Here is a 26,533-nt window from a genome sequence, read left to right as displayed (position 1 = left end):
ATTATAAAATAATATCCTTGTGCTATTGATTCTCATTATTATATCTGGAGCTTATTAAACTAAAAAGCATCTAATTATACTAAAAGAAAAAAAAATACAAAATCTTTTCAAAACACAGAATCTCGAACGCCGTTTGAAAAAACATTTTCCAAATTTATTCTCTATTTTTCACCCAGATTTTACCCTTAAATGTTTTCCAATTTTATCTCCATTATAAACAGTCAAAATGTATTTCAGAATAAAATAAATTTTAAAATCTATTTTGAGAATAAACAGATAAAAAATACCAAACCCTTGCAAAAAGGTTGCTAAAAGAACACTATTTGAAAAATATAACCCTTTAAAAAAATTTCTCATTTTCCCCAGTTTACCCACAAAAAGCTTTTCCAAAGCTTCACAGTTTCCCCCCTAAAATTTCTTCTAATATTTTCCCCATTGTTTCCCCAATTTTTCAAATTTTCTCCAATGCCTTTCACCAGTTTTCCTTTTTTGCTGTTGTTGTTGTTTCCCTTTTTTTTAATTTAAGCCTCAGAACAAACATATTAAATATATTTTGAGAATAAACAAATAAAAACCCACAAAACCACCCTTTTGAAAAGGTCCGACGTTGAACGCAATTTGAAAAATATAATCATTTTATCATATAATCAGCTTCATATTGTTCCCATTTCCTGAAATTTATTTCCCATTTTCTTTCTCCATTTTTTTCCTGTAATTGATTCCCATTTTTTCCCCACTTCAAGCCTGATTAAAAAGTGATGATTAAAAAGCAGATTAAAGGAGAACTGAAGGCAATTTTTTATTATCAAAATGCTATTTATCTCATTTTATTAAATATCGGAATGCATTTTTGATCGCTATTTTGTCGCTGCTATAGCAAATTACGAGTGCTTGAAATATGCTCTGTAATATATCAGTCCGTATGTCAAAGCAACGGCCGTAAACGAGATTCGTTGAGACCTGTGCGAGACATCGTAGGACGGAAGTAAAATGTACAGCGGAAATCAAAGTCACCAACATCTGCCAACGCTGTCAAAAGCCGCGCACGCTGTCTTTCGAATGCTGATGTGATCAAGCCGGAAGTTTTGTTTGTTTTGATAGCAATCAGGAAAGTTTGAAAAAAGTAGTCAGTAATCGTCATTTAAACTCGTTTTTGTGCAATACTTCGTTTGGAGAACAGTTTTCAAAATGGCGGCACTGACACCTGGCTGACAGTTCACGTTTCAAAGTCTCGCGAAGATCGCGCGGATAAGCGACGCCTGCCGTGGACCAAACGAACTAAATTCAACACGGCTACAAACCGAATAGGCCGATAAGTATAATATTGAATTGCAATTAGTTGCCAATACGAGTCACGATATAAGGTTACTAAAACCGAAAACGTAATTGAATAACACGGTAATTAAGGAATAAAGCAAGTTTTAAAATGACTTCAGTTCCCCTTTAAAAAAATCACAAAAACCTTTTAAGAAGTTCCTAATAGAATCCCATTTGAAAATTGTCAAAGTACATATTATTTCCTGCAATTCTTTCCAAATGTTTTTCACATTCATTCATTCATTCGTTTGTTTTTAACTATCAAAAGCCATCAAAAATTCATTATCACACCACATACATGAGCATCACAAAGGACAGAACAAACACACATATGATCCTCATGGGCCTTTTATTTATTTATTTATTACAGTTAACAGTTATTGGCTCTACTAAATAAATAAATAAATAAATAAAAAACTTCCATCCTCAACATTGTCTAATGTAGCAGTCGTATTGATCGACATAAAATCTTTCAGAGACGACCACAGAACATTTTCCTGTTCATTATTTAATTTCCTGAGTGATCTGTGGATGTGATGGAAGATTTATTATGGATCGTGTGCGAGATCTTTTAATTTCAACGGCAGAACTGTGATTGAGTTAAAATGTTCCGAATACTGATCTCTCTCTCTCTCTCTAAATAATCCTGTTTTCTATTCAGCTCTATTTTTTATTGAACGAGCAGAGGTGAGGAACTGAAACAGAGAAGCTGTGAGGGAGATTTAAGACACCAAGTCATCTTCTAAAGCAGTCAGAGCCTGGAAAAGAAAAGAGAGAGAGAGAGAGAGAAACAGTTATGGCTGTGCTACCTTAAAGGAGAAAAAAGAGCTGATGGAGTGAATCCAGCTCCAGGAGTGAGCGAGTCTCAGAAGGCGAGTGTTGGCTGAAGGCCCAGACTGAGGCACGGGGCACAGGGAGAGGCAGGGTTGCAGCGTGTAACCTTGGCCCTGTTTATGTTCCACATTCTGACGGCGGGGAGGCCTTAAATTGGATCCATGCTGCAGGGGATTAGGCCTATGAACCCTGGGACATGTGTGTGTGTGTGTGTGTGTGTGTGTGTGTGTGTGTGTGTGTGTGTGTGTGTGTGTGTGTGTGTGTGTGTGTGTGTGTAAAGAGTTTGGATGGTGTGGGATGGAGGGAAGCAGGCAGACATGTGTCCTGAGGGGTTGAGAAAAAGTGCTACCCACACACATCTCTCTCACACACACACACACACACACACACACACACACACACACACACACACACACACACATATGCATATCATCTCCCTCTCCCAGAGTCTGGCAGAGGCCGATGGATGTGCCTCCATGTGTGGCGGATGTTTTCCACGAGCCGCAGCTGTCCAAACCGCAGGGCCTGAGGAAGGGGAGGAGGAGGAACGAGTGCTGGAACGAGGGATCTTGGCAAAGGTCAGACAGTCCAAGATGGCTGCGAGTGTGGGAACTCTCCGGAAAAGCATGTGCAAAATGCTGTGTGCCACGGTATCATTTTACTCCCTGACGGAAAAAGTGTGTACGTGTGTGTGTGGTTATACATATTGCTGCACTGCAAGAATATGTAAAAAAAAAAACCTGAAACAAACACACGCCCCTACATGAAAGATCCATAAGAATAAGTGCCCATGCGGGTGTGAGAGGGTCGGACTCCTGTCTCCCGGAGTTACCGCTGTGGACAGTGAAGGGGACGTCCTTTTCGCTCCCATTGTAAAAGTCGTTACATTACGGCCGTGTTATAAATGTATACAGTATAGAATTAAACAGATCGACTAATATTTATAGAATTCAAAGTCCTTCCCACACCATGTGGTGGCACCGATCTCCGTTTCCGTAGCCCTCGGCCTCTCACATAGCTAGGGTTACAGTGGGGGGCGGGTCCTCTGGTAACTGTGAGAGTTTGACACCCCACTCACATCTGTATTGCAGCGTGCCTTGCCAGAAGGTACCATTTTTATGATGGTCTTTGGTATGACCCGACCATGAGTAGAACTCGTGATCTCCCAATCGAGAGGCGGACACGCTAACCACTAGGCCAACTCGTGGTATATTTATAGAAATACAGCATGGATAATTATCAGTGGAGGGGAATACACATGTCGAGTCGTGGGAGGGAATGTTGGTGTTCGTTTTTCAGACTGGTTTCCATGGTTTTTTTTAAATCGTGCAATATTTCAGATCGTTTAAGATGATGATGATGATGCTGCTGATGTTGATGATGATGAATGTTAGACTATGTTCAGACTGCACCCTGAAACGACCCATATCCGATTTTTTTGCCCATATGCGGCCTGTATCCGATTTGTTATTGACAATCTGAACGACACAGATCCAATTTTTTTCACATGCGACTGCAGTCTGACCGGACAGGTCGCATTCATGCGACCTACACGTCATCAACAAGAGGCGAACGTCACCATTCTGCATTGGCTAATCCCGCCTCTTTGGTGGAAAACAACAACATTTGTACAGTTTTCAGAATTTAAATAGACTTTTATAGAATTGATCAAGCTAATGGTGGATTTGGTAGGGACCTGGATGTTGATCTGTTAGCCTGATTAAATAAAACAGTTTCTATGACTGATTTATAACTTAAACCATCCTGTATTGCAAGATTATAAGATTGTTCTGGAAATTTCCAGTAATTTGACACCTTCGATCTCATTAGTCTGCTGCCCACATTAATCAGATTATTGTGTGAGTTCCGCCGCCGTCACAAAAACCACATCGCCAGGTCTCGCCTCATCTCCATGCTTTACTTGCAAACTTGAAGAGTGCGCTTTTTTTTGTTTACGTATTACGTAGATGTGCTTATTACGTGTCAATTTGCGCATGCGGGACACTTTTGGGTCGTTTTCCGTTCATATTGGAGATCGCATACAAGTCTCATATAATTGGTAATGTGAACGGCCTAACAAAAAAATCGGATTTCACAACAAATCGGATATGGGTCGTTTCAGGTTGCAGTCTGAACGTAGTGTTAGATGGTAGAGGAAGTGTTTTATATCATGTGCTTAATTTAATGTGTTTAATGTGATTGTGATTAATGTGATCATTTATACCAGTGGCTTCTGTTACTGTGTTAAACAAACAAACAACTAAATAGATAATTAATAGACAGTCAGATAGATAGATAGATAGATAGATAGATAGATAGATAGATAGATAGATAGATAGATAGATAGATCAAAAGTCAGACAGACAGCTAGATACAGTGCCTTGCAAAAGTATTCATCCCCCCCTTGGTGTTTGTCCTGTTTTGTCGCATTACAAGCTGGAATTAAAATGGATTTTTGGAGGGTTGGCATCATTTGATTTACACAACATGCCGATCACTTTAAAGATGAAAAGTGTTTTTTTTTGTGACACAAACAATTATTAAGATGAAAAAACAGAAATCTGGAGTGTGCATAAGTATTCACCCCCTTTTGTATGAAACCCCTAAATAAGAGCTGATCCAACCAATTCACTTCATAAGTCACATAATTAGTTGATTAAGATCCACCAGTGTGCAATCAAAGTGTCACATGATCTGTCACATGATGTCTGTATAAATCAACCTGTTCTGGAAGGACCCTGACTCTGCAACACTACTAAGTAAACAACATGAAAACCAAGGCGCCTCCAAACAGGTCAGAGACAAAGTTGTGGAGAAGTATAGATCAGGGTTGGGTTATAAAAAAATATCCCAAACTTTGAATATCCCATGGAGCACCATTAAATCCATTATAGCAAAATGGAAAGAATATGGCACCACGACAAACTTCACAAGAGAAGGCCCCGCCCACCAAAACTCATAGACCGGGCAAGGAGGGCATTAATCAGAGATGCAACAAAGACACCAAAGATAACACTGAAGGAGCTGCAAAGATCCACAGTGGAGATGGGAGTATCTGTCCATAGGACCACTTTAAGCCGTACACTCCACAGAGCAGGGCTTTCCGGAAGAGTGGCCAGAAGAAAGCCATTGCTTAAAAAATCATGTTTGGTGTTTGCCCAACAGCATATGGCAGACTCCCCAAACACATGGAAGAAGATTCTCTGGTCAAATGAGACAAAAATTTAATTTTTTGGCCATCTTGGGAAACTCCATGTGTGGCACAAACCCAACACCCTGAGAACACCATCCCTACAGTGAAGCATGGTGGTGGCAGCATCATGCTGTGGGGATGTTTTTCATTTGCAGGGACAGGAAAGCTGGTCAGCACTGAAGGAAAGATGGATGGCACTAAATACAGGGCAATTCTGGAGGAAAACCTGTTTGAGTCAGCCAGAGGTTTGCGACTGGGACGAAGGTTGATGTTCCAGCAGGACAATGACCCTAAACATACTGCTAAAGCTACACTGGAGTGGCTTAAAGGGGAAACATTTAAATGTCTTGGAATGGCCTAATCAAAACCAAGACCTTAATCCAATTGAGAATCTGTGGCATAACTTGAAGATTGCTGTACACCAACGCAACCCATCTAACTTGATGGAGTTGGAGCAGTTTTGCCTTGAGGAATGGGCAAAGATCCCAGTGGCTAGATGTGCTAAGCTAATAGAGACATACCCCAAGAGACTTGCAGCTGTAATTGCAGCAAAAGGTGGCTCTACAAAGTATTGACTTTTCGGGCACTTATGCACACTCCAGATTTCTGTTTTTTCATCTTAATTATTGTTTATGTCACAATAAAACGTGTTGTGTAAATCAAATGGTGCTAACTTTCCAAAAATTCATTTGAATTCCAGCTTGTAATGTGACAAAACAGGACAAACACCAAGGGGTATGAATACTTTTGCAAGGCACTGTAGATCGATAGATAGACCAAAACATAGATAGATAGATAGATAGATAGATAGATAGATAGATAGATAGATAGATAGATAGATAGATAGATAGATAGATTGATCCAGAGGGAATTTTCAGATCTAGACTGTAATGATTTGTTTAAATTTGGGACTAGAACCCATTCCTTTCTCCCCTATGATGGTGTCTGAGGCTGAAGTGTGAGAGTAAAGCTGCAGTTTTATTGAAACGTCTCGGAGGATTGTGCTGGAAATCGTTTGGCACAGAAATGTGCGTATTGTTATTGTGTTTGAATATGCTGTAGAAGTGAGAACATGCAGCAACTGTTCCCTACACACACACACACACACACACACACACACACACACACACACACACACACACAGCTGTCTTTAACTGTTCTGTAGGTGTGTGTATTGTTATTTTAACTGTAGCATAACCTGGAGCTTCACTCTTTTCCAGTTTTGTGTGAACACGATGCATTTCCATTCACTCCACAGCACCTGTCATGGCGGATAATCCCACTTATTTACTTTCCCATGCCGGAGACAAGCCTTTCTGTGAATTGGCTCAGGGGAATACAGTACACCTCACACACACACACACACACACACACACACACACACACACACACACACACACACCTTTTCCCTTATCCAAATAGGATGTGGGTCAACAGGGTTTATAATGTGAATGAATGCTGTGTAAATATGATCTTACCTCGGCTCTTTTATCAACAAGGATACATCTTCAGTGATACTTTCCGAGGCCTTTATATCGCCTGACGTGTATTCAGTCGAGCGGCAGTGAAAAGCTTCAATGCACAGTTCCCACAGGAGCCTCGCTTCTCATAATGGGACTCAATTCATTACGGTGCCTCGCGTTAGATTGTTTTCTATGAAGCAGCCCATTCTGAGCTCTTTAGCTGGTAATTATTGTTTTTTTTTTTCTTTCTTTCTTTACATCCAATTCAGGGTCAGGTTCCTTCACATGAGCGTCCCTGAAGAACGTTTCAGCTGGCATCTGTAATAGATACTCAGAAAGGATTAATTTAGGGCAAAAGATTATAAATCAGCAGCTAATATGAACACTATTGTAGTGTGTGTGTGGCAATTCATACTATTTTATTTGCATTAATTATTTACGTGTCTTTTATTATTATATGATTATATCATTATATTATTCACATGACAAGAAGCTAAAACAAAATGTGCTACCTTATGCCGCTTTTCCACTACAAACGCGGCTGAGTCGGGCTGAGCCGTGCCGTGCTGAGTCGGGCTGAGCGGGGCTGTTGGAGTTGCATTTCGACTACAACCGCGCTGAACCGTGCTGGCTGGAAGTGGGTGGACACATTGGGTGGAGTTAGCGAAAGTGGGTGGACGTCAGGTGATGTCGTTAAGCGGCGCAAACAGTGACATCAGTGAGCTTTTAAGCGGTAGTCTCACGACCCGGATAGTAAACAATAAACATGGAGGACATGGAGTCGTTAGTGTTGCTGGTCTTGGTGCTGTGGCTTGTTGTCACCGACAACGCCAACAGATACTGGCAAGAGCGTATAGATGAGGCGAGGCGCATAAGGCTTCATAATTCTCGTAATTCGTAATTATTCTCCTTCCGGGTTTGCGGTGTTTACAGATCCCAGCGTGCTCGCGGGGCGTATGTGGGCATGTGAGGACACTCTTCCTCACCAATCAGTGCACAGGGGAGTGTCTGCTCACGCCCCCAGCCTCACTCGGCTCGCTTTGGCTCGCTTCAGCCCCACTCCAAAAACGTGCGAGTTTTAGGGGCTAAGCAGGGCTGAAGCGAGCTGAGTCGTGCTGGTTTTTGGTAGTCGAAAGGCGAGCCGTGTCGGGCTGAAGTGAGCTGAAGCGGGCTGAAGTGAGCTGAAAAAGGGTAGTGGAAAAGGGCCAATAGATAGCTTCCAGAATGATGCCTTCCAGAATTATTGGCACCCTTTAATGAGGAATGGGGAAAACGCAATTAATCTATGGGGTGCTGATGTTTTTTTTTCTCCACTAATTAAATTATCTCATCTCATCTCATTATCTCTAGCCGCTTTATCCTTCTACAGGGTCGCAGGCAAGCTGGAGCCTATCCCAGCTGACTATGGGCGAAAGGCGGGGTACACCCTGGACAAGTCGCCAGGTCATCACAGGGCTGACACATAGACACAGACAACCATTCACACTCACATTCACACCTACGCTCAATTTAGAGTCACCAGTTAACCTAACCTGCATGTCTTTGGACTGTGGGGGAAACCGGAGCACCCGGAGGAAACCCACGCGGACACGGGGAGAACATGCAAACTCCACACAGAAAGGCCCTCGCCGGCCCCGGGGCTCGAACCCAGGACCTTCTTGCTGCGAGGCGACAGCGCTAACCACTACACCACCGTGCCGCCCTAATTAAATTATTATTCAAAAAATTAAATACTAAAGCAGTTCTTTTAAGAATGATTGTCATAATTTCTCCTGTTGTTTGAGTGGAAAATGTGTATGATTTTCTTGTAATGTTCATCAACTGTACACTCGCCGGCCACTTTATTAGGAACACGCCTACATCCATCCACCTGCTGTTTTGTTGGATGCAGTTGTCTAATCAGCTGATCCCTTGATGCATCAAATTACAAATCAAGAGTTTCAGTTAATGTTCATGATGTTTAAACATCAGAATGGGAAAAATTGTGATCTCACAGTGAAGTGTGACTTTCTTTCACTGTAGCATGGGTGTTGGTTTGAGCCAGATGGTTTGAGTTGGTTTGAGTATTTCAGAAGCTGCTGATCTCCTGGGGTTTTCACACACAACAGTCTCAACACAGAATGGTGTGAAAAACAAAAAACATCGAGTGAGTGAGTGAGTGAATGAGCGACAGTTCTGTGGGTGGAAACAAACGCCTTGTTGATAAGAGGAATGGCCAGATTGGTTTGAGCTGCCAGGAAGGATATAGTAACTCATATAATCACTCTTTATAACCGTGGTGTGCAGAAAAGCATCTCAGCATGCGACAGAAAACAGAAAAACACATTGGGTTCCACTTCTGCAGCCAAGAAAAGGGATCTTATGGCCTTTTTCCACTACCCATTTTCAGCTCGCTTCAGCTCACTTCAGCCCGACACGGCTCGCGTTTCGACTACCAAAAACCAGCACGACTCAGCTCGCTTCAGCCCTGCTTAGCCCCTAAAACTCGCACCGTTTTGGAGTGGGGCTGAAGCGAGCCAAAGCGAGCCGAGTGAGGCTGGGGGCGTGAGCAGACACTCCCCTGTGCACTGATTGGTGAGGAGGAGTGTCCTCACATGCCCACACACGCCCCGCGAGCGCGCTGGGATCTGTAAACACCGCAAACCCGGAAGGAGAAGAATTACGAATTACGAGAATTTCTGAAGCCTTATGCGCCTCGCCTCATCTATACGCTCTTGCCAGTATCTGTCCGCATTGTCGGTGACAACAAGCCACAGCACCAAGACCAGCAACACTAACGACTCCATGTCCTCCATGTTTATTGTTTACTATTCGGGTCGTGAGACTACCGCTTAAAAGCTCACTGATGTCACTGTTTGTGCTGCTTAACGACATCACCTGACGTCCACCCACTTTCGCTAACTCCACCCAATGTGTCCACCCACTTCCAGCCAGCACGGTTCAGCGCGGTTGTAGTCGAAATGCAACTCCAACAGCCCCGCTCAGCCCGACTCAGCACGGCACGGCTCAGCCCGACTCAGCCGCGTTTGTAGTGGAAAAGCGGCATTAGAATCAAGAACAAGTTCCTATTAAAGTGGCCGGTGAGTGTAGATCCAAGTCTTAACCTCTTGGCAGAGGTAACCTGAGTTCAATCCCCAAGATCACAAGCCACAAAACACTGATTCCAACCAGCTTGGAGTCATTGTGCGTAATGTCTCGTTTGTATAATTTATTTTGTATATTCCCGACCTTGTGAGTATTTCTGACTCCAGCTGCTTCGTTATATGGAAGATGTTCATTATATGGAAGGTATGTTTTATGAATCTGCTGATGTTTAACGCTGCTTCAGGCTTTCACCACACAGTAAACATAAGAAGCCAGGTTAATGTTCGTTATTAGCTACTAGCTCGAGTGCAGATGTTCAGGATTGAGCCTCTTCCCTACAGAGGTTCACTCCCATGCCTGTGTTTATGCTCTGTGTAATTACAGGCCTCAGTCTGACGAGGAACCATTTACACTCCAAGAGCCTCCTCTACTGAGCAGTGACACACACACGCATGCGCGCACACACATATACGTAGATACAGGACTGAACTTATTTAACCTGACCCACCCCTGGACCAGACACAGAGTCAGCAGGAAACAGGAAAGCGCTCTGGCATGGCTTATAATTTCACAGAGCTGAAATTCTGAGATTGAAGGAAGAAATACAGACACAAAGCCACAAAAGAGTTTGGAGTCTTGGCATCCCATCTGTGACTCGACGCCCAGTGTTCCCAGAATCGACTCCAGATCCAGCACCAGGATAAATCACCTACTGAAGATGAATGAAGAATGAGTTGGAATTTAGAAATGAAATTATTAATTATTAATATTTAAGAACAAATTATTAATAAACAATAAGTTAATATACTCCGCCTTTCGCCCGTAGTCAGCTGGGATAGGCTCCAGCTTGCCTGCGACCCTGTAGAACAGGATAAAGCGGCTAGAGATAATGAGATGAGATGAGAATAAGTTAATATTAATATTGCTAATATTAATATCAACATCAGCATTAATAACAATATTGATCAACATCAACATTAATAAAAATGGATATCAAATAATAATAATAATAATAATAATAATAATAATAATAATCTCATCTCATTATCTCTAGCTGCTTTATCCTTCTACAGGGTCACAGGCAAGCTGGAGCCTATCCCAGCTGACTACGGGCGAAAGGCGGGGTTCACCCTGGACAAGTCGCCAGGTCATCACAGGGCTGACACATAGACACAGACAACCATTCACACTCACATTCACACCTACGGTCAATTTAGAGTCACCAGTTAACCTAACCTGCATGTCTTTGGACTGTGGGGGAAACCGGAGCACCCGGAGGAAACCCACGTGGACACGGGGAGAACATGCAAACTCCGCACAGAAAGGCCCTCGCCGGCCACGGGCCTCGAACCCAGGACCTTCTTGCTGTGAGGCGACAGCACTAACCACTACACCACCGTGCCACCCCAATAATAATAATAATAATAATAATAATAACAACTAATTATTTATTTCCTTATTGTTTATTTATTAATTATTAATATTTTGTTGTGACCATTTTTAATGCTTAACTAAATTAAAAAAAAAATCAGGGAATAACTAGAAGAAGAAGAAGAAGAAGAAGAGCGAGCACTCCTAGAAAAAAAATGGACAAATCTACAACCTTTTTTTTTTTTTCAGATTTGTATCTCTGAGGGTACTCTTATAAACCTTTTCCACCGATGCGGTACCGGTACCTAATCTATACCCAGTTCCACAAAATTGCTGCTCCCAAAGTTAGAACCTTGGGTGGGGCTACCACAAGAAATTCAACACCATTTTGATAAAACATGAGCGAAATCATAAATCGCTACATGTCAGTAACCTTCAAATGCAAGACGCAACGACTTTAAAAGTTCTCATCTCATCTCTCATCTCATTATCTCTAGCCACTTTATCCTGTTCTACAGGGTCGCAGGCAAGCTGGAGCCTATCCCAGCTGACTACGGGCGAAAGGCGGGGTACACCCTGGACAAGTCGCCAGGTCATCACAGGGCTGACACATAGACACAGACAACCATTCACACTCACATTCACACCTACGCTCAATTTAGAGTCACCAGTTAACCTAACCTGCATGTCTTTGGACTGTGGGGGAAACCGGAGCACCCGGAGGAAACCCACACGGACACGGGGAGAACATGCAAACTCCGCACAGAAAGGCCCTCGCCGGCCACGGGGCTCGAACCCAGACCTTCTTGCCGTGAGGCGACAGCGCTAACCACTACACCACCGTGCCGCCCGACTTTAAAAGTTTGTTTATAAAAAGTAAGAAAAACGATTGCATTCTGTCAGTCATGATTTTTTTTTTTTGCAAATGTTACCCTGGAACCTTTAGACATTCGTTATCACTTGCTCTTGTATCCAAGTTTATCGGTTTAACAGTCTTTTTAAGGATTGTATTTTTATACACTTTGAAATATTTATTTTTTCTCAGTTTTTTTTTTTATTTATCTGTTTACAACAGTGTATGATAGTCATTGTAGGTTTAAAAAAAAACAGCAGAGGTGGGGAGGTAATATTCTTTGTGTGCATGTGATGTGAGAACAAAGTGGGTCAAATTTGACAGGTGAGATATTAGTGATGCCGTTCCAGTAACCCAGTAACTTCATTTTACTTATGAACTTTTTTTTTGTACAACGAGAGAGTTCACACTGACATCAGGGTATTCAGTCGGTGGTAATGAGGCTCTGTATAATCAGACAGCTTTAACATATACACATCAAAGCCACAAATTTAAACTTTTTCTCTGTATCTTGACTTGGCAGACGACTCCAGAGAATCTAATATTTCAAGAAAGTAAGAGATGCATCACAGTTATTGTTCACATGAAATGGCATTTTGGATTTCTGTACCATCCAACATGGCGGCAGATGCATACATCATACTATTTTTGTCATGTGGTTACACACAAAGAGAAAAAAACTCAGAATTTCCGAGGAAAAACCAGATATTCTCCGAGATTATAAAATTATAAAGTTGCGAGAAAAGAACTCAGAAATTTTGAGAAATAATGCAGAAATTCCAAGATTAATAAGTCACAAACTTATGAAAAAAAAATCAATCTTGTGCTTCCTGGCTGCAGTGCATTCTGAGACATGTAGTTGAAAATCTCTGAGCACCTTATTCTCTGACACTACAATTGCAGAGGAAAGGCTATGTTTCCTTTAACTCTCAGCTCAGCCACAGTGTCATGATGCTGACCAACCTTGCCAAGTGAAGCAATCAGGTTCCTTGACAATAAACCCCCCCCCCCACACACACACACACAAATTCTACACATCTTTTTTTTGTAAATTTGTGATTTTTTAATATTGGAATTTCTGATTTTTTTTTCAATGACTATGGTTCTAACTAGACCAAAATATCAGCATATACCCCTTTTCCACCAAATCAGTTCCAGGGCTGGTTCGGGGCCAGTGCTGGTGCTGGTTCACAACTCGTTCAACTTGCGAGCCAGCTGAGAACCAGTTTGCTTTTCCATAGCTCGCGGTGCTAAGGGAAGCCACGTCATTACGTCCTGTATACGTCAGTTACATCGCTGTATACATCAGTTACATCGCTACGTTTGCATAAACTTTGGTGCGAATATCGAAGCAAAAACAACGCGGAAGAAGCAGCAGCAGCAACAACAACAACAATAATAATAATAATGGATGACTTCGCGTTTGTACAGCTGCTGCTTCTCGCCGCTTAAAAATGGCGATCTTTCGCGGTCTTGTTATTGTTGTTGGTCTTAACAATTCCGCCCCCCGCTGACGTAAGCGGTTCGTTCCTCTGGCCCAGCAGAGAGTTGGTGCTAGCCTGGAACCGGTTTTTCTGGCCCCAGAGCCAGTTCTTTGTCAGTGGAAACAGAAAACCCGGTTCCAAACTAAGCACTGGCCCCGAACCAGCCCTGGAACTGCTTTGGTGGAGAAGGGGCAATAGTGGCACCAGTCATAATGACCAGTGGTTGGGGGGCCGCCGCCTTAGGCCCCTGAAAGCTCACAGGTGCTACATGCTCAGTTCACAGATGCATTCTAGTGCATTTCCTGGCACTTGCAGGTCTCCCTGAAAGTCACTCTTTTTTGGTAATATTAATGAGATTTAAAAAAAAAAAAATTGCCAAAAGTTGCTGTGACTGTTTTTGATTGAAGACATTATAATTAATACTCAACTATATTAGTGACATATTTATGGAATAAGAATAAAACAACCAGTTGATGTTCACCAAGTGTCAGCTTTATTTTCAGCTTCAGCCATTCAATTACAATACATGATGATCCAGATCTAACTCGGAGACCAGGATGGATTACGTGCATGGCGTGTAAGCACCGCTTAACATGGATGGCACTTTACCGCGAACACAATATAAGGAAGGAGGTAAACTGGACTAGCATGATCAGTGACAATCTCCACACGGAATGACTTGGGCAGCTCTGCACTGGGGGCTTATGTGAACGGGAAGTGGAGTATGTCCCAGTGGAGAACATTCGCATGGTGGTGCACCGTCGCCACCATGCTGGGATAACAAGAGAAATTTAAACAAAAGACTACAGTTTCAAGATTGACAAGTATTTTTATTAGTGTAGCGCCAACTTTTATAGGCGTGTCGGCAATATTGTGGGCGTAGCGGTAAGGAAACATTGCGTATCAGCCTGATATGCCGAAAAGGCCTAGTTAGAACCATGAATGAGATTAAGTTTTTTTCTTGTGAATTTCCAACTTTAAATCTCCAAAATTTTGAGGTTTTTTTTGTTTTTTCTCAGAATCTTACCCCCTCCCTCAGCTCTGTATTCGGATGTGGTAAAAAGAAAAATTCAGGCTCAGAGTGCTCCTCTACACCGTCTACTTGCATGTGAAGAGCTTTTATTTTTCTTTTTACCGTATCCAAAGACAAATCTTACCCCAGTAACATTTCTACAGAAATAACCCCAACCTCTGCTTTGTAATGTTCGGTTCTCAAATCTGTCAAAATGCACGCTGATTCTCAAGGCAAAACTGGCTCTGGACAGGCACCAGCACCAGCACCATCCTGGCGGGGAAAAAAGTATTAAAAATTGTTTTTGTAGAAATCTTCAAGATTTAGAAAGATTTTCAAACTAGAACTTGTTCAGGAACACAAGCACCACCAATCAACCATCAACCATCAGCTCTAAAAAGAACTGTTTTTATAATCAAAGGACATACAGTACGTCACAGGAAATATTTCACTGGTTTCAAGCCCAACGAGCAATTATATTTGTTAGCAAGGTCAAAAGTTTGCCCCCCCCCCCACTCTACTTTGGGTTCTCATTGAAAAAATCAAATCTGTGCCCCGACTTCCTGGCTAATCTAAAACAAAATTAATTGAATGAATTTGCAGTCTCAGGTATGAGAATGATGAAAAAGCATCCAGTCAGTGCGTGGTGCTGCTGTGAGAGGAAAGTATGATGTAAGTGTTAAAATAGCCTTTCAAAATGTTGATGATGGACACATCCTATAATAATCTTCAAAGGCAATGGGTGGCATATTTGGCTGACTGCCACACACACACTTGAGTGTACCTCTTGCTCTCACGTTGGTTCAGGTTTCAGCATGTGGCAGTAAAGATAGTGTTTCCCTGCAGGTGTCCCATCAAAGCCTGCAGCCTGCGTCCACCCATGTGGCCTGTGAGTGAGTGAGATTACTGGCTCGTTTACAGGTCTAACAGGACCCCAGATTGAAAGTCCATGTGTGGGCTGTTTGTCTGCCGTCTGGGCTTTCTCCTTTCTCCTCACTCTGTAGTCATGTCAGTACTTCCTACTGGAACAGGATATCTCTGGTTTGCATTTCCTGCATTCTGCAACTTGTTAAAGTCATAATAAAACCATTTTAACAACTGATCAATGCATCAAATCATGCAGATACAAATCAAGCGCTTCAGTTAATGTTCACAATGTTCAAACATCAGAACGGGAAAAATTGTGATCTCACAGTGAAGTGTGACTTTCTTTCACTGTGGCATGGGTAGGGTGACCAGACGTCCCGGTTTTACCGGGACAGTCCCGATTTGGGGTTGTGTGTCCCGAGTCCCGACAAAAGTCTGTCGGGACACAGATATGTCCCGGTTTTCGCCACTCATGACGTTTGCGACTGAGCAGCGTGGGAATCATTAGCGGAGAAATGTCTGCATTTACTATTTTGATGAATTGACAGGAATCGCAAACTTTCCTGGTTACTGCCCCCTGGCCCTGTGGCATGGGTGTTTATTTAGCCACATTATTCCAGACAACAGAACGGGTTGCCATGCAACAATAAAATAAACATTAACTGGCGCGAAGGTTCTTTGTCTAGCAGGTAGCAGCAGTAATGCTGCAGCAATTTTGCCGAAAAGAAAATGTACCTTTTCCAAAGATTTACATGGCACCTACCCCTTCCTCCGAGAGGTGCAGAACAATGCGCACGAAGCCGACTGCACACACTGCAAGTGTTTTGTTCTTGTACTGAGTTGGGTAGCCTATGTTGCAAATGCTGTGCGCTCCTGTGGGGGCTTTCCTCGGGCTGTCACCCCTCTCCTCCTTTACTGCTGAGAGAGGCCCTTCATATAATCTTTTTTTATTCACCTTGTTATCCCGAGATAACGACATAATTAATTCAGGATCTCGAGGAAACAACACAACTAATTCGAGATCTCGAGAAAATAAAACCGTTATTTCGAGATCTCGAGAAAACAAAACAATTATTTCATGATCTCAGCTGGATCACTGTATCGCCATCGGTAGAGACGAAGCCGGGCCAGTCTTCTGCGGAGGTCCTGCGGACTAATTTTGAAATTATCCCTTATTAAAAGGCTTAATGCAATCTCTCCCTGTGTCAACCCCTGATCAAAATATTGCCTTATTAGGTGATCGATTATTCCAGACATTCTAATGACCAAAGTTGCGTCTATACAGAATGAGAAATAGCCCCAAAGTCAGCATATCACAAGTCTCTTGGCGCACCTGAATGAACCATTTCTCAGCTGTTTACTCAAGGTCACGGAATAATTGTTTTGTTTTCTCGAGATCACGAATTAGTTGTGTTGTTTTCTCGAGATCCTGAATTAATTATGTCGTTATCTCGGGATAACAAGGTGAATAAAAAAAAAAGGATTATATGAACAGCCTCTCTCGGCTTCTGTAGTATATATTCTCAAATCACTTGTCTCTTTTTTGTTTCTGTTTAACATACCATTCTGACAGCAATATGGCCAAACTGTGTTGAACAGCTTGTTGGACCTTCTATTAAAGTGTTCACTTTTGTACACATCTTCTTGCTTTATTCATTCAGTTGTGGGGAATGGTTAGTACGGTTGATTCTGACCTAGGCTATGTTGAGGTCACATATCTACTTTTTAAGTTCATGCTATAGTGCATACAATTTTAGAGATATAGCCTACATGTGCATATGCATTCTTCTCGGTGTTCTCACAAACAGGTGAAATAAATCAGTTTAAATTTGGCCTATGGACATAGCCTGGCCTATTCTCAGCCATTACAAAATATGTTGTCTGACCATAATTTAACTGATCTGTATACCACTATGCTACTAGATAACAAAATGCCTGTTTGTTTTATTTCATGTGAGATGTTGATAAATGTGAGCTTTAACAAAATGATAAGAGCACCTCTCTGAGGTGGGGTTTACATTAGACCGTATCAGCGGATCATCAGATTAACGTTTTTAAAACGATTAGCGTGCACACAGCAACGCCAATACACGATTCGCGTGCACACAGCAACGCCAATACACGGATATGCTCGGCTCCGCAGGCATCCTGCGCTCCAAATCACTCCGCCCTGAACAGCGAGTGCCCTCTGGAGGGTGCGCACTCCGGCCCTGCACAGCTCACAGAGCGCGCGAGTGTAGCGCACGAGCAGTGATTCGGGACTGAGCCGCTGTGTGTGTGCTCTCAGTGCATATCGGGCATGCGCATCACTTACCACTTGCAAGTGGAAGGATGGCAAGCCTAAAGACAATCATAACTACACAATGGGCAGTATTTGCATCAGTATTTGCAGTACTTTCATACTTTTATACTCTTTAATGAAAGGTGATACAAGGCGGAAGTCCGCGCCGTTTTTCAGCAGTCGCGTCACGTGACCAACGCCAGCGAATCAGGAAGGTGGATGTCACAGTGACGTTGTCCAATGACGACGCCAGCTAGAGCTCAGCACAGCATATCTGCGTATTCTCAATGTTGACACAGCACCGGACCAGACACGATCTGGATTGAATACGTGGACCCTGGCGGATTCCCGTTTCCCGGCGTTTCCAGGTGTTTTAATGTAAACGGACAGTGCATCCGCGAAGAAAACGAGACAGATACGGTCTAATGTAAACTTGGCCTGAGTGTCACGTTTACGTAAAAAAAAAGGTGTGCGAGCACGAGCATGGTCACGCGCAAAAGTATCCCGGTTTCAGACTAGGGAAATCTGGTCACCCTAGGCATGGGTGTTGGTTTGAGTATTTCAGAAACTGATGATCTCCTGGGGTTTTCAAACACAACAGTCTCAACTCAGAATTGTGCGAAAAACAAAAAACACCGAGTGAGTGAGTTAGTGAGTGAGTGAGTGGGTGACAGTTCTGTGGGTGGAAACAAACGCCTTGTTGATAAGAGAGGTCAGAGAAAAATGGACAGATTCAAGGTGGTTCAAGCTTTTTGGCCAGGAAGGATATAGCAACTCATATAATCACTCTTTACAAGCATGGTGAGCAGAAAAGCATCTCAGCATGCAACAGAAAACAGAAGAACACATTGGGTTCCACTCCTCCAGCCATGAACAGGGATCTTAGAATCAAGAACAAGCTCCTAATAAAGTGGCCAGTAAGTACTGTACCGTATATCACCTCCCTTCCAAAAAACAGGCTCTGAATGACTCATTTCCAGGTGGTAACTAGCAATAACGCCAAAAAAAAAAAAAATTTGTTTCCGGTAACATGAAATACTGAAATAAGGTCGGTAGGTAGGAAAAAGTTTTTTTTTCTTAATTTTTTTTTATTTTGTTCGAAAAAATTAACACAAGTAAACATCTTACAAAATAGTATTTTGGCACAGAATCCTTTATACCACACATCATAATAAAATAAGTGTTTTAAATCTTTAAACGAATAAAAAAAATATCGCGAGAGTTCGAGTTATGATCTACGGAAGCGATATTTCATGATATTTTCATGTAATAACGTGAAAACACCTTATCAAGAAATAACGTGAAAATAACGTCCTAGGCTAGGCTACTTCCATTAAAAGCAGACGGCCTAGCCTACTGTAGAACTTGGGTCGAGCAAAAACACTGAGCACAAACATGGCTGAATCCTGAATGACTCCTATTTGTATAAATAGGGGACTACATAGGCGGTAAAATGTAGTGTTTTTCCCTGCCATGGAAGTGCACTTGTATACTGAACATTAAGCAATTTGCATTACAGCCTTGAATGAGGATTCAAAATGGCGGCTCGGCTCAGTTTTCCCTTCCTCCTTCAGTATACAAGTGCGCTTCCATGTTTATGCAGGAGGGCTGATAGAAGTGGCGAAACATTTTACTTTTTATCGTTTCTTTCACAAGTTGAATGCGTTGAAACAAAAAATTATGACAAACTAATGCCGCTTACACTAAAAGATCGAGGGAAATTTTTAATAAAAACTTTACGGTCGGCAATTTTGACGCGGAAATTCTCGATCGGTCGGGTTACCGGAAACACACTATTTTTTTTTATTTGGCCTAAGGATGTCACAGATATGACTTTGTTGACTTTGTTGTCATTTCTTCAAGAAGTAAGCAAAGTGATGGTGCAGAACGAGATGCTCGAGATCAAACAAGTTTCTGTTTCTGAAACTTGTTGGCGCATTGCTCACAAAATTCAACCTGGTGCCATATGGGCATTTTTGGACTGTTTTTTTGTAAAGAAAAAAAAAGAAAGAAAAATACTCTCAGAAAGTCTTTCATGTCATTAATATCAGTTTCCATGTTGTTCTCTTCATATCATGTTGTTCAAAGAGCATACTGTACTTTTGTATCCTGTAAGAACATTGTTTGTGAGGTTTTTGTGAATAATGTGAAGCTGAACACATACCCTTTCTATCCTACCTCATGTTTCTGCTGCATATCATATGAGCTCATGATGGATGGGTGTTGATATAAACCTACATTACTGTTAGAGAAGTATGTTGTGAAAATGAATCAACACCTTCCCAGTCCAGAATTCATCAGCACTGCATTGTGGTGTAAAGCGCAGAAATCTGCTACACACTCATGCAAGAGTACCTGAGACAGGATCGAAATATTACAGTGAACACCATTCCAGTAGGGCTGTTTCAAAAAAAAAAAGGCCAACGTACTAACATATAATTAAAATATAGTAGCCACAACTGGAAAACCTCAGTGAAATTCAGTCTATGGACGGCTGTGTTTCATGTCAGCAAAACTACATGAGCACTTTGCTCAAATACTTGACAGACAGTTCTATGTTTTACTTTTTTGAGAGTCGTTTTTGAGATCTGAACCAATGATTGTAAAAAACATTGAAATTATGACTCCATTGCATTTACCAAACACTCTTATCCAGAGTGATATACAACATACCCAGAGCAGTTGGGGGTTAGAAAAAGAAAGAGCACTTCAGCCATTCCTCCTGTTCCAGGGACTCATACCAGCAACATTTTGGACATCATGGTTATATTGTATTTACCAGACACTCTTATTCAGAGCCATGTACAACATGCCCAGAGCAGCCCAGGGTAAGATGCCTTGCTCAAGGGCACTTCAGCCATCCCTGCTTGTCCAGGGACACAAACCAGCAACCTTTTGGACATCATGGCTCCAGTGTGTTTACCAGACACTCTTATCCAGAGAGAGGTACAACATACCCAGAGCAGCCCAGGGTTAGGTGCCTTGTTCAAGGGTACTTCAGCCATTCCTGCTGGTCCAGGGACTTAAAACAGCAACCTTTTGGACATCATGGCTCCAGTGTGTTTACCAGACATTCTTATCCAGAGTGATGTACAATATACCCAGAGCAACCCAGGTTTAGGTGCCTTGCTCAAGGGCACTTCAGCCATTCCTGCTGGTCCAGGGACTTAAAACAGCAACCTTTTGGACATTATGGCGCCAGTGTGTTTACCAGACACTCTTATCCAGAGCGATGTACAATATACCCAGAGCAACCCAGGTTTAGGTGCCTTGCTCAAGGGCACTTCAGCCATTCCTGCTGTTCCACGGAATCAAACTAGCAACCTTTTGGTCTGAAACCTGCTTCCCTAACCTTTAGGCCATGGCTTCTATGGAAATAAAGCCACAATTCTTACATCATGTTGTCAAATTTGGAGCGCAGTTGTGACCAGAGTCAAAATCAGGAACAGCTATTCATTTGGTAGGCCCTGACCCCTTTTCCCAATACCAAGGCTGAATCTAAATTCTCAGTATGTCCTAATGACGGTTATGTTCCTGCTACATGACTGTAACTTTAGTACAGTATGTTCTATGTGTTAGGACTAGGACTGTTTTGGCCTCTAGAGGCCGCTGTTATTTCCTTTTCATGTCGTGTTTATTTTGGCCTCTAGAGGCCGCCACTGTTCCTGTGTTTTGTGTTTGTGTTAATTGCCTAATTATCTTCACCTGTGTCCTTAATTAGTTTGTCTATTTATACCCCTGAGTTCAGTCCTCTTGTCACGGAGTCTTTGTGCTGTTATGTTTATCTCCAGTTTCCTTTGTACTGTGTTTTTTGATCTTCTTAGCTTTTGTATTTTTGCACTTTGCTTTTCTTTTGGATTATACTCTTTGGTTTTTCTTTGTCTTTTGTTTTGCCCTGTATATAGTGTATATAGTTTAAATAAACCTTTTGATTCTTTTTCTACTTCCGCCTCACGCCTCTGCATTTGAGTCATCCCCCTGGTGGCCTAGTGGGGGTTTGCTGGATTATCACACCAACGAACCAGGTTCGAATCCCAGCAAAACCCTAACAGAAAGACTCCGTCATGACCGACTCAGCAGAGGCTGCTTCAACTGTCTACCCGGCTAACCTTCAGGGAATTATGGCAGCTTTGACACGCTTCGGAGCGACCATGGACGCTCATGGACGTACGCTCACCAGCCAACGTGAGGCCCTCGCTCGCCACGAGGAACTGCTTCAGCAAATTGGGAAAACCCTGGCACAGCTGACATCTCTGCCTGCATCTCCTGCTCCTGATCCAGTTCCTGCTCCTGATCCAGCTCCCACTCCTGCTCCAGTGCCTCCTGCAATGCTGCCTTCTTCACCTCGCGAACCCAGCCTTCCTGCACCACAGAGGTATGACGGCAAGCACAGTGAGTGCCGAGAGTTCCTTACCCAGTGTCAACTCACCTTTGAGCTTCAGCCTACCACCTACACTACGGATCGCCGCAAGATTGCCTTTGTGATCACCTTATTAGCTGGTAAGGCGCGAGCCTGGGCTACTGCTATCTGGCAAAGACAGGGACCTGAGTGCTTTGATTTCCAGCTGTTTTCTGAAGAGATGCTTCGGGTCTTCGATCAGGCAGACATCAGTACCGACGCAGCCCGAAAGCTCATGTCCATCCGGCAAGGAGGAAGCGTCGCAGATTACGCCATCTCGTTCCGAACACTCGCAGCAGTAAGTGGATGGAACAAGACTGCCCTGGTGTCAGCCTTCCACCATGGTCTGTCTGACCCCATCAAGGACGGTCTGGCCTCTATTGGATGCCCAAGTGACCTCGAAACCCTCATCTCACATGCTATTCGTCTGGACAACAGGATGAGAGAACGCCACCAAGCCTTGAGCCCCCCCAGCCTCCCTACCTCTACCTGGAGACCGTCTACCTCCTTCAGTGACTGTCCAGAACCCATGCAAGTGGGTCGTACTCGCCTCTCCGCATCTGAGAGGGAGCGCAGAAGGAGGGACAAGTGCTGCATCTACTGTGGCAAGCCTGGTCACTTCCGAGCATCATGTCCCGAACTCTTGGGAAAAGGACCGCCCCGTCCAGCCGAGGGAGGGTTGTGACGGGGCCTACCCTCTCTCCCGGACTCCCTGGCCAAGGAATCTACATCCCGGTCTCCATCTCCTGGGGTGAGTTTGTCCACTCTTGTCAAGCTTTGATAGACTCAGGGGCGGCTGGGAACTTTATGGATATTCACTTCGCCCAAAGCATCAATATTCCGACTGCACCTCTTGAAGTCCCACTGTCTGTGTCTGCCCTCGATGGCCAAGCGTTAGGTGATGGAAGAGTCACCCAAGTTACTTCTCCAGTTTTCCTCCAGTCTCAAGGTCACAAGGAAGAAATATCCCTGCACCTGATTCCTTCACCTGAGTTCCCAGTTATTCTAGGCCTTCCTTGGCTTACTCGCCACAACCCTCGCATAGACTGGGTTACAAGCCAGGTTGTGGAATGGGGCCCTGCATGCCATGCCTCTTGTCTGCTCTCTAGCTCTCCTGTGTCTCCTGCCGAGCCCCCTGATCTCACCGAGTTATCTCAAGTTCCCACAGAGTACTGGGATCTCAAGGAGGTATTCAGCAAGAGCAGGGCCGCCGTTCTTCCTCCGCACCGGGCCTACGACTGTGCCATCGACTTGCTCCCTGGGACTACCCCTCCTCGTGGCAGACTGTTTTCACTCTCTCAGCCAGAACGCAAGGCCATGGAGGAATACCTCAAAGATGCCCTGGTCTCTGGGTTTATTCGACCCTCCACTTCACCTGCTGGAGCCGGCTTCTTCTTTGTCGGCAAGAAGGATGGGGGGCTCCGACCATGTATTGATTACAGGGGCCTGAATAAGATCACTGTGCGCAACCGATATCCCCTTCCGCTGATGTCCACAGCTTTCGACCTGCTCCAAGGCGCCACCGTCTTCACCAAGTTGGACCTACGGAACGCATACCACCTCATCCGTATCCGACAGGGAGACGAGTGGAAGACTGCCTTTAACACCCCATCTGGGCACTACGAATACCAGGTGATGCCCTTCGGACTCACCAACGCACCAGCTGTTTTTCAGGCCCTAATCAACGACGTCTTAAGGGACATGATTAACCTATACGTTTTTGTCTACCTCTACGACATCCTTATCTTTTCCAAGACCGTGCAGGAGCACCGCCACCATATCCGCCAGGTTCTCCAGAGGCTGCTACAGAACAATCTGTTCGCCAAGGCCCAGAAATGCGAATTTCATGTTCCCGAGGTCTCCTTTCTGGGATTTATTGTACGGACAGGCCAACTCCAAATGGACCCTGCCAAGACCCTGGCCGTCCGGGACTGGCCTACTCCCAAGTCCGTTAAGGAGGTTCAGCGGTTCTTAGGATTCGCTAACTTCTACCGCAAGTTCATCAGGAACTTCAGTTCTGTGGCAGCACCCATGTCAGACCTCACCAAAGGGACAGGTGGATCTTATGGCTGGTCTCCTCAGGCAGAAAAGGCGTTCAAAGACCTCAAGGACCGCTTCTGCACGGCACCCATTCTGGTTCTCCCGGACACCTCCCAACCATTCATCGTGGAGGTGGACGCCTCGGACAGTGGTGTCGGCGCGGTGCTCTCTCAACGTTCGGAAGGAAAGCTGCACCCCTGCGCTTACTTCTCCCACCGCCTGAGTCCTGCTGAGTCCCGGTACGATGTGGGGGATCGAGAACTGCTAGCGGTCAAACTGGCCCTTGAGGAGTGGAGGCACTGGCTGGAGGGAGCACAACATCCATTCCTGGTTTGGACTGACCACAAGAACCTGGAGTACCTCCAGCAAGCCAAGAGACTGAACCCTCGACAGGCTAGGTGGGCCCTGTTTTTCAGTCGGTTTGACTTCACCCTCTCATACCGCCCCGGCTCCAAGAACACCAAACCTGACGCACTGTCCAGACTGTTCTCTGCCACTAACAGGGAGAATGAAGTCGGGCCTATTATCCCTGTGTCCCGGATTGTGGCCCCTGTCCGCTGGGGTATTGAGGAGGCTGTCCGACGAGCCCAACGCCAGGACCCCGGTCCTGGGACGGGGCCACCAGGCCTCTTGTACGTCCCACATCAAGCCCGGGCCAAGGTTCTCCAGTGGGGTCACTCTTCCCCTCTCACCGCCCACCCGGGAGCTCGGAGGACCCTGGACTTCCTGAAAAGACGCTTCTGGTGGCCTAACATGGAGAAGGAAGTAAGGTCATTTGTCCTGTCCTGTGAGGTTTGCACCAGAACCAAGAACCCACGACAGCGTCCCCAGGGTCTCCTGCATCCTCTGACCATTCCCCGGCGTCCCTGGTCCCACGTGGCAGTCGACTTTATCACGGGTCTCCCTGAGTCACAAGGTAACACGGTCATTTTGGTCTTAGTTGACAGATTCTCCAAGGCCTGCCGCTTCATACCACTGTGCAAACTCCCCTCTGCTCTTGAAACTGCGAAACTTTTGTTTAATCATGTCTTCCGAGTCTTTGGTCTTCCACAGGACATCGTCTCAGACCGAGGGCCCCAGTTCTCCTCCCGAGTGTGGCACGGGTTCTGCAAGGTCATCGGAGCCACTGCCAGCCTCTCCTCTGGGTTTCACCCACAGTCCAATGGTCAGACGGAGAGGCTCAACCAGGACCTGGAAACCACCCTGCGAGGCCTGGCTATGGATAACCCGACATCGTGGAGCACCTGGCTGCCATGGGCGGAGTACGCCCACAACACCCTGCAGTCATCGGCCACCAAGCTGTCGCCATTCCAGTGCCAATTCGGGTTCCAGCCACCTCTGTTCCCGGACCAGGAGGAGGACGCGGGGGTGCCCTCGGTCAACCAATATGTGAGACGGTGTCGCAAGACCTGGAGCAAGGTCAGGAAGACCCTCATACAGACCTCCAGAACCAACCAGACTCAGGCCAACCGCCATAGAAGACCTGCACACGCTTTCCGCCCTGGGCAGCGTGTTTGGCTGTCCACTAAGGACCTTCCACTGCGGGTGGAGAACCGCAAGCTTGCTCCTCGCTACATTGGCCCCTTCAAGGTGGTGCGCAGGGTGAACCCTGTCTCCTACCGGCTCCAGTTGCCCCGGACTCTGAGGATCAACCCCACTTTCCATGTTTCCCTGTTACGGCCCGTACTGACGTCTACGTATGCCCCTGCCCCTAGGAACCCCCCACCCCCCCGCATCTTCCAGGGGCAGACTGTGTTCACTGTGAATCGCCTGCTTGACTCCCGCCGGGTCCGCGGCGGGTTGCAATATCTGGTGGACTGGGAGGGCTATGGTCCTGAGGAGCGCTGCTGGGTTCCTGCTCGGGATGTCCTTGATAAAGAACTATGTCGGGACTTCCATTCGGCCCATCCGGATCGCCCTGGGAACGTCAGGAGACGCTCCTAGAGGGGGGGGTCCTGTTAGGACTAGGACTGTTTTGGCCTCTAGAGGCCGCTGTTATTTCCTTTTCATGTCGTGTTTATTTTGGCCTCTAGAGGCCGCCACTGTTCCTGTGTTTTGTGTTTGTGTTAATTGCCTAATTATCTTCACCTGTGTCCTTAATTAGTTTGTCTATTTATACCCCTGAGTTCAGTCCTCTTGTCACGGAGTCTTTGTGCTGTTATGTTTATCTCCAGTTTCCTTTGTACTGTGTTTTTTGATCTTCTTAGCTTTTGTATTTTTGCACTTTGCTTTTCTTTTGGATTATACTCTTTGGTTTTTCTTTGTCTTTTGTTTTGCCCTGTATATAGTGTATATAGTTTAAATAAACCTTTTGATTCTTTTTCTACTTCCGCCT

Source organism: Neoarius graeffei, chromosome 4 (genome assembly GCF_027579695.1).
Source record: "Neoarius graeffei isolate fNeoGra1 chromosome 4, fNeoGra1.pri, whole genome shotgun sequence".
In the NCBI taxonomy this organism is placed as follows: Eukaryota; Metazoa; Chordata; class Actinopteri; order Siluriformes; family Ariidae; genus Neoarius; species Neoarius graeffei.
Note: the sequence above shows the minus strand (reverse complement) of the source record.